Source organism: Dipodomys merriami, unplaced genomic scaffold, assembly GCF_024711535.1.
Source record: "Dipodomys merriami isolate MVZ:Mamm:240054 unplaced genomic scaffold, mDipMer1.0.p SCAF_14, whole genome shotgun sequence".
NCBI lineage: Eukaryota > Metazoa > Chordata > Mammalia > Rodentia > Heteromyidae > Dipodomys > Dipodomys merriami.
The window spans coordinates 18583640-18596165 of NW_027202715.1; the positions used below are offsets into that span (position 1 = coordinate 18583640).

The 12526-nt window shown below is 43.5% G+C and overlaps 2 pseudogenes; both read right to left on the minus strand.

Moving 5' to 3' along the window:
* Nucleotides 1-738: 738 nt before the first annotated feature.
* Nucleotides 739-9249, minus strand: LOC138825862 (M-phase inducer phosphatase 1-like; annotated as a pseudogene).
* Nucleotides 9250-9512: 263 nt separating this feature from the next.
* LOC138825863 (cyclin-L1 pseudogene) lies at nucleotides 9513-12238 on the minus strand (annotated as a pseudogene).
* Between the last annotated feature and the right edge of the window lie 288 nt (nucleotides 12239-12526).

Below are 12526 nucleotides of genomic sequence, written 5' to 3' on the forward strand. Positions count from 1 at the left end.
CTAACAATGCTTAGCTTAATTTTGAAGAGGAAATGGCCTTTAGCCTTCACTCAGACGAGGATAGCTTTGAGTAAGACCCACTTCTGCCAACTCCTGGGTAGCCATTGTTCTCTCTGGAATCAAAATATTTTTGTAGCCTCTGCAAGACAAGACTCCTGAGGAGCCTGCATGTGCTGAGTCATTGGCCAGGCCCATGCCCACTCTTCAGGGTTCTGGTGTTTGGTAATATATATCAACCATACAAAGTGTGGTCTTGCTGCATGAGTGATCATGTTTGCTCCACATTGTCTATGGCCTAGAATTTCTCTTGCTTCACTATTCAAAGTGTGGTCTTGCTGCATGAGTGACCATGTTTGCTCCACATTGTCTATGGCCTAGAGTTTCTCTTGCTTCAATGTCTAGTCTACTTTTCCTTATGCATCATCCTTCAGACTTCCCTTTGACTATGAAATCACCATGAGTATGGGCCTTGGGTTTCCAGGCCACCTGTTTCTCTCTTCTATGAGTGATGGTGTCTGTGGGCACGTGCTCTTCTAGCCTATATTTCAAAGGGTGGAGTCCTTCCCACCCTTTACCTTGAGTTTTCTTCATTGGTCTCTGCCCCAATCCTTTCAGTCTAGGTTAGAGGCCTAATCCCTGATTGATTTGGAATTACATCTTGGAATCAACTAATATGTTTATATCCTTTAGCATCCTATAGGCACCTTTAGATATTACAGATAATCTGATTCCCTCCATCTAGCTGTTGGCTTCATTGGTCAATTTGGTCTCCACAGTCTGTGTCTAGAATAGTTAGAGAAGATGATGTAAACAGCTGCTCACATCTTGCTCATCTCTTGCTTTATTCAGGCTTAATCCTGGATCTAGTTGTTAGATGGGTTATGTCCATTGGCCAGGTAAATTTCTCAAAAATTCCAGTTTATACTCCTAGTTACATCAGAGTCTTGGTGGTATAGGAATCGGAAGAATTTTCCAGTGTCTCTGATTACTATTCATGCTTAGAAAGATGATCTGGATAGCTCGCTGGTTGTGGCCCCAGTCATGCTAGGTGATGTTGGAACTTGGCTCTGGAAGTGTCCCCTATGAGGCTGGTGGTCATTTGGGAAACACAGGATGAGCCTGTAGAGTCCATGCTCAAAGCTAGGACCTCCATTCTGGTTACCTAGGGTTCTCCGATAGAGTCCCACTGTGGTCCCAATCAAGCTGGATTTGATGACTTTCCAGGCTTTCTTAGTCGGGCTTCTTGATGCCTACTGGAAACACTTTTCCCATTTACTTCTTTTTCTTAAGTGTTATTATACCCAGGAGATATAACAGATCATGGTAAGTCTCACTGATCTGGGACCTGGAGTTGGTTTCCTATGACGCTTATCTACAAGAGTGTTTCCTGCTGTGTGGCCTGTTACTGGTATCTTCAACCTTTGCCAGCTATTGCCCTTAACAGTGGAATAGAAGTGGAGTCATGTAGTTTGTAAGCTCCTTGCTATACCTAGGGCCCAAGCCTTTTCAACTAAATCTCCTCTGCCTTTAATCTGACCGCCTTTTGACCTCTGGAAATGAGCTTTTGGTAATAGCTGTGTTCCCAAACCCACATAATGGGCAAGTGCATCGTGTTTTGTGAGTGCTAATCTTAGATTTGATTCCTGAGATTCTGATTAAGGGTTTGCTGCCTGACACCATGGTACCAGTTTTTGCAAGGAGTAATTGACAAGGGGACTGGAGATACTCAAATCTGTCTGTCTAATTGGCAGGTTGTAAAGGAATTGAAATGCCCTGGGATTAAGTATGAGCAGCATCTGGTTGTAACTGGAAGTCTCCAGTCTGTTCTGGTTCTTCTCCAAGTATGATGGCTCTCATTTCCTTATAGAGTGGTAAAGCACTGTTCTCATGTTGCAGGTAAGACATGTCACATTCTTTGGTTCTACCAGGCTCTCAAGTTGCCAGTTGATAGGTATATTTCTATTTTTATTGGAATGTACAGGCATGTTGTAGGTTCTTGGCTAATAATGGGGCCTAGGCTCCTCTGGAGGCTGACTATCCAGTCTGAAGGTCCTTCATGGTCTCTGGTCACATTTTATAAGTGGGTGCCCCTTCCTACCCTATGAATAATTCAGAATCCCTTATACTTGGATTCTTCATCCTTGTACTTTTGATGGTTGTCCAGGATTAGATGTCATGCCTTGTACATAGCTGACAACTCTCCTCACATGGGGGAAAGGAAGATTCATGGAGTAGTCCTAGAGTCAGATACTGTCATGGAGACCTCTCAGCAGAGAGGCTTAAAAAGGAATGGATTAAAGTATTCCTGGAAATGAGCTCAGTTGTATACTGATGTAAAATGATGAACCGTAGTTGGATGTTATTTGTTAAGATGTTTCCTTGAATTACTACTCTGGTCTTAGACTGTAAACATTCTTCAAAACTTTTCATTGATATAACTGCTTATCTATGGGGGAGAGTTTGAGACAAATATGCATAGTATCATTTATGAATGCTATCATCTCAAATACTTTACAGTTCTTTGTGTAAGAACACTTGAATTCTCCTCCTAAATTTTTTAATAGAATTTATCCATTCTATTGAACTTGGTGCTTTTTGGCCAGCCTTCCTTATCCTACATTCCCAGCCTCTGATTACTATTCTCCCAAGGTGAGATGCTTCAATATGGAGACCATAGATTACCATTTTGTGCCTCAACACTGCATTCTTCTAGGTTCATGCATATTCCCACAAATGATAGGTTTTGATTATGTCCAAGTACTATTCCATTGTGTATGCAAACTATATTTATCCATTGGTTAATTGATGCCTACGGTGGTTCTATACCTTGTGAGTTATTCAAATTATTTTGAGTAATGCTGCAGTAACACAGCAGTGCAGACAGGACTTTGGTCTCTGCTATATACCCAGTAGTGGATCCCATGGTAATTGTGTCTTTGAATTTATTATTTTTTGCCTGACCATGGGAAGTCCTCCTGACAGTCCTGGGGACTCTCCCTGAGCTGCTTCTGCTCAAAGCTAGCACTCTACCACTTTGCACCACAGTACCACTTCTGGCTTTTTCTGTTTATGTGGTACGAGGAATTGAACCCAGGGTTTCATGTGTGCGAGGCAAGTACTTTACCGCTAAACCACATTCTCAGCTCATGTCTTTACATTTTAAGCAAACCTCCACAGAATTTTCCATATGAGTTGAACTACTATGCCAATAGTATATAATGTTCCCTTGTCTATACACATCTTCAAAACCTTTAAACTTAAGCACCCTTCTAATTGGGGAGAGGTGATATGTAATTGAGCCTTTTTGAGTTACATCATCCTAATTAGCAATAGTTTTAACATAGGCCTGCTAGGTAATTTTGCAGATCTTTTGAACTGTCTATTCAGGTCTTTTGTCCACTTGTAATTGTATATTTTCATGATATTGAGTTTATAATTTCTGCATATTATGCCCTCATCAGCTAGTTTACACGTCTTCTTCCACTCTCTAGGATTTTTATGCTCTTTCTTTTGCCATGCATAAAATTTTAATTGGATGTAGCCCCATTCATTTGTTTTTGCTTTGGAGATCTTATTTTTTAAAATCCTTGCTCAGACCTATGATATGGAATATCCCCTAAGGTCTAATTCAGAAATTTCAAAATGCTCCCAAATGCTCATTCAATGCCAGAAATGGAAAATTCTGTTTGACAATGGGTGACAGGTTGTAGTCAAAACATAGGCATACCAAACTGTGCTAATGAGTTAAGGTATGTGAAAGGTACACATACAACAAACACAGCAATTTCATGTTTCCCACTTTAAATTTGGTCATTTCCAATACATCCCCATAACCTTTTATCAAAACATTTCTGACCCAAGGCATTTGGAGAAGGATGACTCACCCTGCATGAGTCATATTGTTTTGAGTCCAATGTTTGGTTTTTACTTTGAAGTCTTATAATTTTAGTTGATTTCGTGTATGAGTTAGAGGTCTAGCTTCCAAGTATGAAGATCGAGTTTTCCCAGCATGATTTATTTATTTGTTTGTTTATTTGTGGGGGGGGGGTCTGGTCATGGGGCCTGAACTCTGGGCCTGGGCGCTGTTCCTCAGCTCTTCAGCTCAAGGCTAGGGCTCTACCACTTGAGCCACGGCACCACTTCCAGCTTTTTTCTTTTTGCTTATGAGGTGCTGAGGAATCAAACCCAAGGCCTCAGGAATGCAAAGCTAGCCCTCTACCACTGAGCCACTTTCCCAACCCCCATGGCATGATTTATTGATGAGGACCTTCTCTCTGTTGTGTTCCTTGGGCTTCTGAAAATCAGTTGCCTATAAATACTGGTTTGTTTCTGGTCTCTGTCCTGTTCTGCTGTTCTTATCCCAACACCATGCTGTTTGGGTTCCAACAGCTTTGTGGTGTATTCTGAGGTAAAACATACCTCTAGCTTTATACTTTTTCCTCAAGATTGCTCTGGTCATGGTGAGGCCCTCTCTGGTTCCATTAGATTACAGGTGATCATAATGACCTCAATTTAACTTCAATTACTTCTGCAAATACTCAGTATTTAAAGACATCTCCTTGGGGACTGAAGAGCTGAGGGACAACACCAAGGCCCAGAATTCAAGCCCTTTGACTGACAAAAAAAAAAAGAACAGAGGAGGCTATATGGGGACCATTTCTAAGAGCTTCATGTCTATCAAGTGTTTGGCTTTAGTTAAATAAGACATAGTGCACTTCTGTAGATTCTTTGCTCTTAGGTTTTCTCTTTGATCAGAGCAGTATACTGCCATTAAGGAAAGCAGAGGAATGATGAATGACTTCATGGTTTCATCTCTGGAGATGGCTACAGAGGCAATTTGGTACTTCTTCTAGTTCCCTCTATGTGGGAAATGAGCTCAGATTGCATATGCTGTCTTACAATCCCTTTCCTCAGCTCTGTCTCCTCACATGGGTGAGTGAGTGTTGGTACTTTAGATTTTGCCCCGTTGACCCCAAGTATTCTTCACGGTTTGAAAATTCACAACTTAGTGGCATGTCTTGTATCTGGTTAGATCTAGTCTTAGAGTAGATGGAGAGTCTTATTTCATCTTTTAGAGATGCCTTGTTTTCTAGGATGGTTTGGCTTCCACTTCTTAATAAGCCTTTATTCTTAATATCTAGAAGCATCTAAATGATTGACTTATTCTAGCCAAAAGAATCTATCATGTTCATAATGTTCCATGTGGAATAATAGCAGATGATACCATTAGTGCTGGTATTTCCACAATATATGAGTGGAAAAGTCTGTTTCCTTCTCTCCTAATTTGGTAAAAAAATTCAAAGTTCCCAATGGGAGGCCAAGGCCAAGTTTGAGGAGAGACAGGAGACCAGCAAGAACAAGTGCTTTTTCCAGAAGCTTCAGTTTTAGATGTTTTCTGTTTCCATTTTTAAAAATAGGGAAGGGGTTAGAAAGTCAAAGTTCTACTTGGGCATTCGCTAGTAAATGGTAGTTTAAGACTATCTCTGGAGATGGACAATGCTTGCTGTCTACATTTGGGATGCAGAGTCTCTGAGAGGGGAAGAAGGAAGAGCTGGCTCCTAGTTGTGCCTCTTCTTTTTGTCTTCCACATCTCTGAGTGAGCAGAAGCCACTTCACTTGGTGATACCCAAGTACTATGGGTGACTTTGATCAGCTTTATGTTTGCTCTCAGGGGTCTGCTTATGGGGCCCTGATTGATGCCCAGTAGCTCCCCTTCATTAAAGAGTTCTTCTATCTACTTATATTTCTATTGTAGTTCCTAGCACAGTCTTCTGGGGGCGAGGGCTACTTGGATTAGATGGAGCTCACATCTCACTGCTATGTAGCAGGTCTGCACTGCCAGGGCTTCAGCAATGGACATGGCAGGCATGGAGAGGTAGGCCTTCTTAGATGAATGAGGCTGAGAGTATAGCAAACTTAATGGTCAGATGGGACTTAAAGGCCTAGTTCTTGGGAGATAATGTCTCAGGTTCCTCTTATAGCTTCACAAACCTATAGAACATCAGCCTGGAGAATCTCTGAGACTATTCTGACACTAGCTTTAAGCTCTGTGGTGGGGGAGAGAACCTGTACCTAGGAGGTATAGAGAGATAGATTTTCCTGCTGGAAGAGGCAGGCTCAGCACACTGAAAGCCTTAACCCTGACATTATTGACTTACCTGTGTCCTGAGGAGGAACTTGCTCTGATCAATGTACAGCATTGCTGGCCCCAAAGGTAGCATTTGAGGTGAAAGGAAAAGCAACCACCATGATAGATTATCTTTAGCAGTTGGGCATGGCCCATGGGGGCTGTTCCCCAAGGGGCCTGGCCAAATGCTTTTCATGGGTAACATGCAGTGATTGTGAACAGGAGTCCTACCACTCAGTGACACTGTCTGTGCCTTCTCTCTTTGGTCTAGAATTCTAAAAGGAAACCCTTGATTACTCTGCTATTGAGAATTGTCTTCATTAGAAAGCATGCATCATTAAGAATCAGTGATCTGGTAGAGCTGCTTCTAGCCTTGGTTTAGCCAGATAGGCTTTTACATTTATTCAATAACTGTCTAGAAGATGAGAAAAGTCAACCAGAGTTGATGCCCCCTTGAATTAGTGTCTGTATTGGCCTTATCAGAGACAAAGGTGTTGATCACTCTTCTGACTTGTCATTAGACTCCTGCTTGGCTAGCCTTTGTTCCCATGGCCTACACAGGTGGCTCAGGATCCTACCTGCTCCATGGACAATGTCTGGGATTCTATTGTTGGAGAGTGAGGCTAGATGGAGGGGTACGAAAATCGTGGTTGCTGTTCATCCTGTGGCCCAAGGGACAGCAGCTTCCAGGAGAGCAGGAAGCTGGGGTGCATGTGTCAGCATCACTAAAGGGCCTGGTTGATCCTGGACAAAGGCAGCTTGGAGATTAGGATGCCAGTGTTGGGACAGTATCAGGAATGAGACAAGAACCCAAGTCCAGCTCCAGCAGTGTGTGCCCGTGGCCTGCCAGAACTCTTCCTTACAATCTGTCTCATACCTCAAGTGGAGACAAAAACAGGAGGCAGCATGCAGTGTCTAGTCTTCCATTTACCTAGGTGCCCTGCCATGCTGTGTATCTGTATATGGGGACTTAATCTTGGTCCCCTGATCTGCTTTGTGCTTTTATTCCATGGAATTTTTTGATATTCCTAATTTCCTGGCTATTGTACTCATTCACCTGAGTTTTTAATGTGTTTTTATAGGCTGTCTTTCTGTGACTTCTTTCCCTACATCTGATGTGATCTTCTGTTTCAGGATATGTCATTATCCAATTCACTGAACTGGCTGAACTGGCTTTAGCCATCTTAGGACAGAAATGGCCTGGGACTACTGAGATACTGGGACCACTTCTTATCCAGCCAAAATTCGGTGTGTTGTCTGGTGATGTTTTCAGGGAGACCTTGGATCACTACCATCATTGCCATCATCTTCTTGGCTACTCAGATACTCTTTCTATTCCTCCTCCTGAGCATTGTTTTTCCTGTTTTTAATATATTAAAAAGCAACATTGTATAAATGCTGTGACTAGTAGGAAACAGATCCCCAATTTTCAGTGAATAATTTTTTTCGGGCGTGTGGCTTGAACTCTGGGCTTGGGCGCTGTCCGTGCGATCTTCAGTTCAAGGAGAGGGCTCTACCGCTTGAGACACAGCACCACTTCCAGTTTTCCAGTGGTTTATTGGAGATAAGAATCTCACAGTTTCTTGCCAGGGCTGGCTTTGAACCATGATCCTCAGATCTCAGCCTCCTGAGTAGCTAGAATTACAGGCATGAGCCACCTGTGCCCAGCTTCATTGAATTTTTATAAACAATTCTGCAGTGAAACAAATGTTTTTAACAAGATTTAAAACTTTTTAAATCAGAAATGTTGACTTTCTAATAACAGCGCACACACACACCCAAGAGCAACCTGTACAAGCTGTATAATAAACTGTGTCCTTACCCTTGGGCCTTGAGCACATTGAAAATTTACAATTTCTGAAGTCTGAGAGGAAACACATAAAAGCTTCTATGAATATTTTTTCCCCAAAAGGAGTATTTTTAGTAAAATACTATTGACTATGCATTGATATTTTTTCTCTATGGTACCTTTGGAGGAATTTGTCAGAGACACACACTGGTGTAGAATCTCAGAGACCCTCTAGATTAAGTGACCCTCCAGGACTAATACCAGCCAAGCTCTTTGCCACTTTGTGCTTCCCTGTGGAGATTCCTCTTGAGATTGCTCTGTTCCCTTCATTGCTGACCAAATGCTGGAGTCACACTGGGAAGGGGAGTCAAACAGCCCCCACCCACTGCCAATATTTGTAGCTCTTCTCATAACTATGGGTGCTGTCCAGAGGCTTGCCATGCCCGATGGGGCCTCCACATCGTTCTTCAGATTCTCTCCATCAAGAAGGTCCATGAAGCAATCATCCTCATCAGACAAACTGGCTGTCACAGGTGACTGGAGTGTGAAAAGAGGAACAAAATTCCCTCGCTCACATCTCTTTCATGTGAAGAAAGCATCCGAGCTGGGGCTGAGTTCTGCCTCTGTGAGAAGTCATCTTTACCCTCGTCTAGTCCATGGGCATACAGGCAACCATGAGATGCAGGTGTTATGAGCTTCTTAAACTCAAATGCTTCTTTTTTTTTGTTTTCATCCTGGTCAATGAGCTGAAAGATATCATGTTCCAGAGAATCAGAATGGCTCCTATGCCAAGCTGGTCTATACCTCAAAATCTTCTAAGGCAAGGAATCTATCCTCATAATTTATCCTCTTCTTGAGATTTTCAAGGTTTTCTTTTCTGTCCAAGGGTCCAGGGGAATCCACACAGAAACCTGCATCAGTGGATTCAGAAGAGCCCGTTCCCTGAAGACTGCTGTTGTTTTTCACCTCCAGTGTCTGCTCACACTCACTGCTCAGCCCAGGCAACTGGTCCATCCTGATGGTCAGCTTGGTGACAGGGGACATTTCCCCCAGCAGCAGACATATCCAACAAGGCCTGGGCCAAGGACTATGGCACGGGTTGAGGAGGATTGCAGGCAAAAAGCTGTCGTCCCCCAATCCTCCGGATTACAGAGCTGAACCCTCCACTCTCAACTTCATGCAATTTTTTGATATTCCCTATTTCCAGGCTATTGCACTCATCCCCTGGGTGAGTGTTTTTCTTTTGTAGAAAAACAAGATTTGTATGTTATTGTCAAAAACTTTATACAAACACTTCTTTGTGCAGACTAAGCAGTGTTAAATTATTCACCATCATTTAAGGAAATAAGCCACTTAAGCAGAACAATGTCTACATTTATATCTGTATAAAAATAAGATACATTTTTACAAAATTCACACTCCAGTTCTTATAGCAATAAAGAATACACAACTATAATAAAGTACTATCGATCCTGACCATGGTTTGCTATGAGATATTGCTAGGGCATTTTCATGTGTGAAAGAATTTCCACATAGCTCTTCTCGAAAGAAAATGTCCTCTGTGTTTCTATAGACCTAGATTGAAGAACCCAAATCCTAATCACTTGGGATTGAGTGCACACTCCTGGCTGCAGGATGATGTGGGGGTCGGCGTCTGTGTCTGCTGTGGCCCAAGCGGCTGCTGCCGTGGTGCTTGCCCTTGTGGACCCCTCGAAGGAGCTGACCGTTGCCCAGGTCCCTGTGATGGCCTCTCTCGGGTCTGTGCTGCTTAGCAGCGTGGGAATGATCGTGGGGCTTACTCTGAACCAAGAACAGGACTTTTTCCTCCTATGGCCAGGTCTGTTTGAGCGTCGTCTCTGGTGCACAGGCCTCCAGGTGAGGAGAGGCGTGGTTTGGTGGTACAGGTGTCCTCCCTGTGGCTGGGGGACCTGCTGGGGAACCTTGAGCTGTATGTCCCAGGCCAGCTCCGCCTGTTGCTGCAATGTCTTCTGGGAGTGTGTGATCTAGACCTGTGACCCGGTTCATGACCTCGATTGATTCACACTTCTGCTCTTGTTGCTTCTCTTGTTGCTTCTCTTGCTGTCTTTTCTTTTATCATGGTAAGAGCTTTAGGAAGCCTGCTGTCTGTCTTCAGGTTCCTTTTATTAAGTTCAAGCTCAAGTTTATTCATACTAAAAGATTTCATGTTCTTGCTGACTAATTTCATCCTGGGTTAGGTGTTTGTACCCTTCCCTACTGACAGCAAGTCCAACTAAATTGTGTGATAGGGTATTTTGGACAGAAGGGTCTTCCTTGATACATAAGAAAGTGTTGCTGACTGCTGTGACTGGGGACAAGATAATAATGGGAAACCAGGCCAGAGAACTGAGGTCTTGGGGAGCCAGGTGACTGAATGGGATTCCTGCTACCAAGTCCTAAGGTGCCCTAAGAAGAGTTTTATTGAATTCAGTTCAAGGGGAGGGGCAACTACAGATCAGTGCACACAGGAGGGTATCAATCTATCTTGTGGTTATAGACATTAATGAGGTATAATTTGTAAACATAGAAATAATTGACTCCTTTATCATTAGGGAGCAAAAGGGAATAATAAAACATTCCTTCCATAAAACAGACATCCACCTTATCCCCAAGGCCTTAAACTCATCGCGTTCAAGCAGCTCCCCACTCACTTGGGGTAATAACTTTTACCTCTGTCAGCCTCGACCGTTAGGCCTTACTCGGGCTCAGCTCTGAGCATTCCGTGGGCAGTTCGAGCTGGCATTCCAAGCTCTTGAACCCTTTCAAGTTCACAGGTCAGCATCAGAAGCCCTCATGGTATTAACAGATAATTGAAGCCATATGTTGGAAGAACTGGTAAATTCTGACTCAGGTCCAATGTACAGTGACATTTTCAGGTTCCTCTTTGATCATCTTCACACTCAGGGACGCCAGGGACTTCTCTTTGGCTATTGCTTCTCTATCTAGGTGATGACAGCTTGAAGGCCCAGGAGAAGCCACCCAAGGTAGACAGGGCTGGGGTCTCATCCAGATTCAGTCCCTTTGCTTTCAACTTGGCTTCCTGTAAGGCTACTCTTCTCTACGTCCCTTTCTAGAAATTCAGTTAGGCTTTTTCCTGGTGTACAGCCAAAGCATCTCTATGCATATTTCTTGAATTTCCTATTCTGTAGTGCCAAAAAAAGAAGAAACCTGTGGGGAGGAGTGGGCAGTTAAATCTGGAGCGCCCTAGTCGCCACACACGATACGGTCTCTGGTTGGAAGTGAACAAAAATATTGGTCACAGGCTATCATTCATGTAATTCCATCAAGGACTACCCAGGTAGTCTGAATGAGGGTTTGATCACGTTCACACTGTAAGACTTGTAAATACATAGCAATGATCCTCTGGAGTGCTTGACATGTGCACAGAACCCCAGCTACTTCAGCACCCTCTACTTCGCCTTGATAACTTACATTTGCTGTTAATGTTGTTCTGGGCAAAGACTAGAGGGCTAGGAGTCCTTCTTCTTCTTTACTGGTGGAAGTGGTGGAATACACTTATTACATCTCTTATCCTCCTGGGAGCTTCTGAGATTTCTGATGCAAGCTAGCCTTGAAGGACCATAGTAAGGAGGTGTCTTCCTAAAGGGCAGGACTCTGGGTTGTCACTGGGTTGTCTTTGCCTAGTAGGACAGACAGATGGTCTAAAATGAAGTCATTCTAAGTCATGGACTTAGAAGTAGCAACATTATGATTTATGATGAGGCTGGGTAAGGGAATATACAGGTGGAGTGAAAACATTATATCCTTGAACACTCAAAGTCCTGACCATGAGGAGACAGATAGTTGAACAAGATGGCTGCCCTCAGATGGACCTGCATCTTTCCCTAGCCACTCTACTGCTTACTGAAAAGACTCACAGATGAAGTACTCTGGAGGCAAGGATCCATGGGTGGGATCCATGACTTGAATGTCTTTAAAAGGCTGAACCGATACTGCTGCAACAGTGACCCTGATAAACTTCTTGAACCTGGGAGGCAGCCAGCCATCCAAAGGCCAATTGCTGGCATTGGACTGCTGTGATAGGATGGAGCCACTTGCCTTTAATAGATTCTTGCTTGGATTTTTACACTTCTTTGACAGATAGTTTTTTTAACACTCAAGACTTTCAATGTAACACTTGGTGTCACTGATTCCCCATCAGTTTTGCTTCTGACAGAGAAAGTGCCTTCTTTGCACCGGTGAATCCACAGGCTGGTCCCCATGGAACCTTCTGGCATGCAGAGAGCATCCCAGAAGCAGCTGGCCTTGTAGAACACTGGAAAGGCTTCCAAAGCCTCCATCATGGCACCAAGGGACATTCTGCTGTGGGAGACTGTGGTACTGTCTCTGGGTGAAGCCTGTGTCCTGAGCATTCATATCAGGCAATTGCATTTCCCTCTACCAGGCTGTTCAAGCTCACACACTGCAGGAGGACAATGAACGTGGTATTTCTCATGGCAACACCAGAGACCCCACCAAACAAACGACTCCCATCTTAGTGATTGCAGCTTTGCTGGTTCAGAGCTAAACCAGGAAGAATGCTGCTCTCTTCTTGATGTAGAGGCAGTCTGTGGTCTTCTGTAGCTGCAACT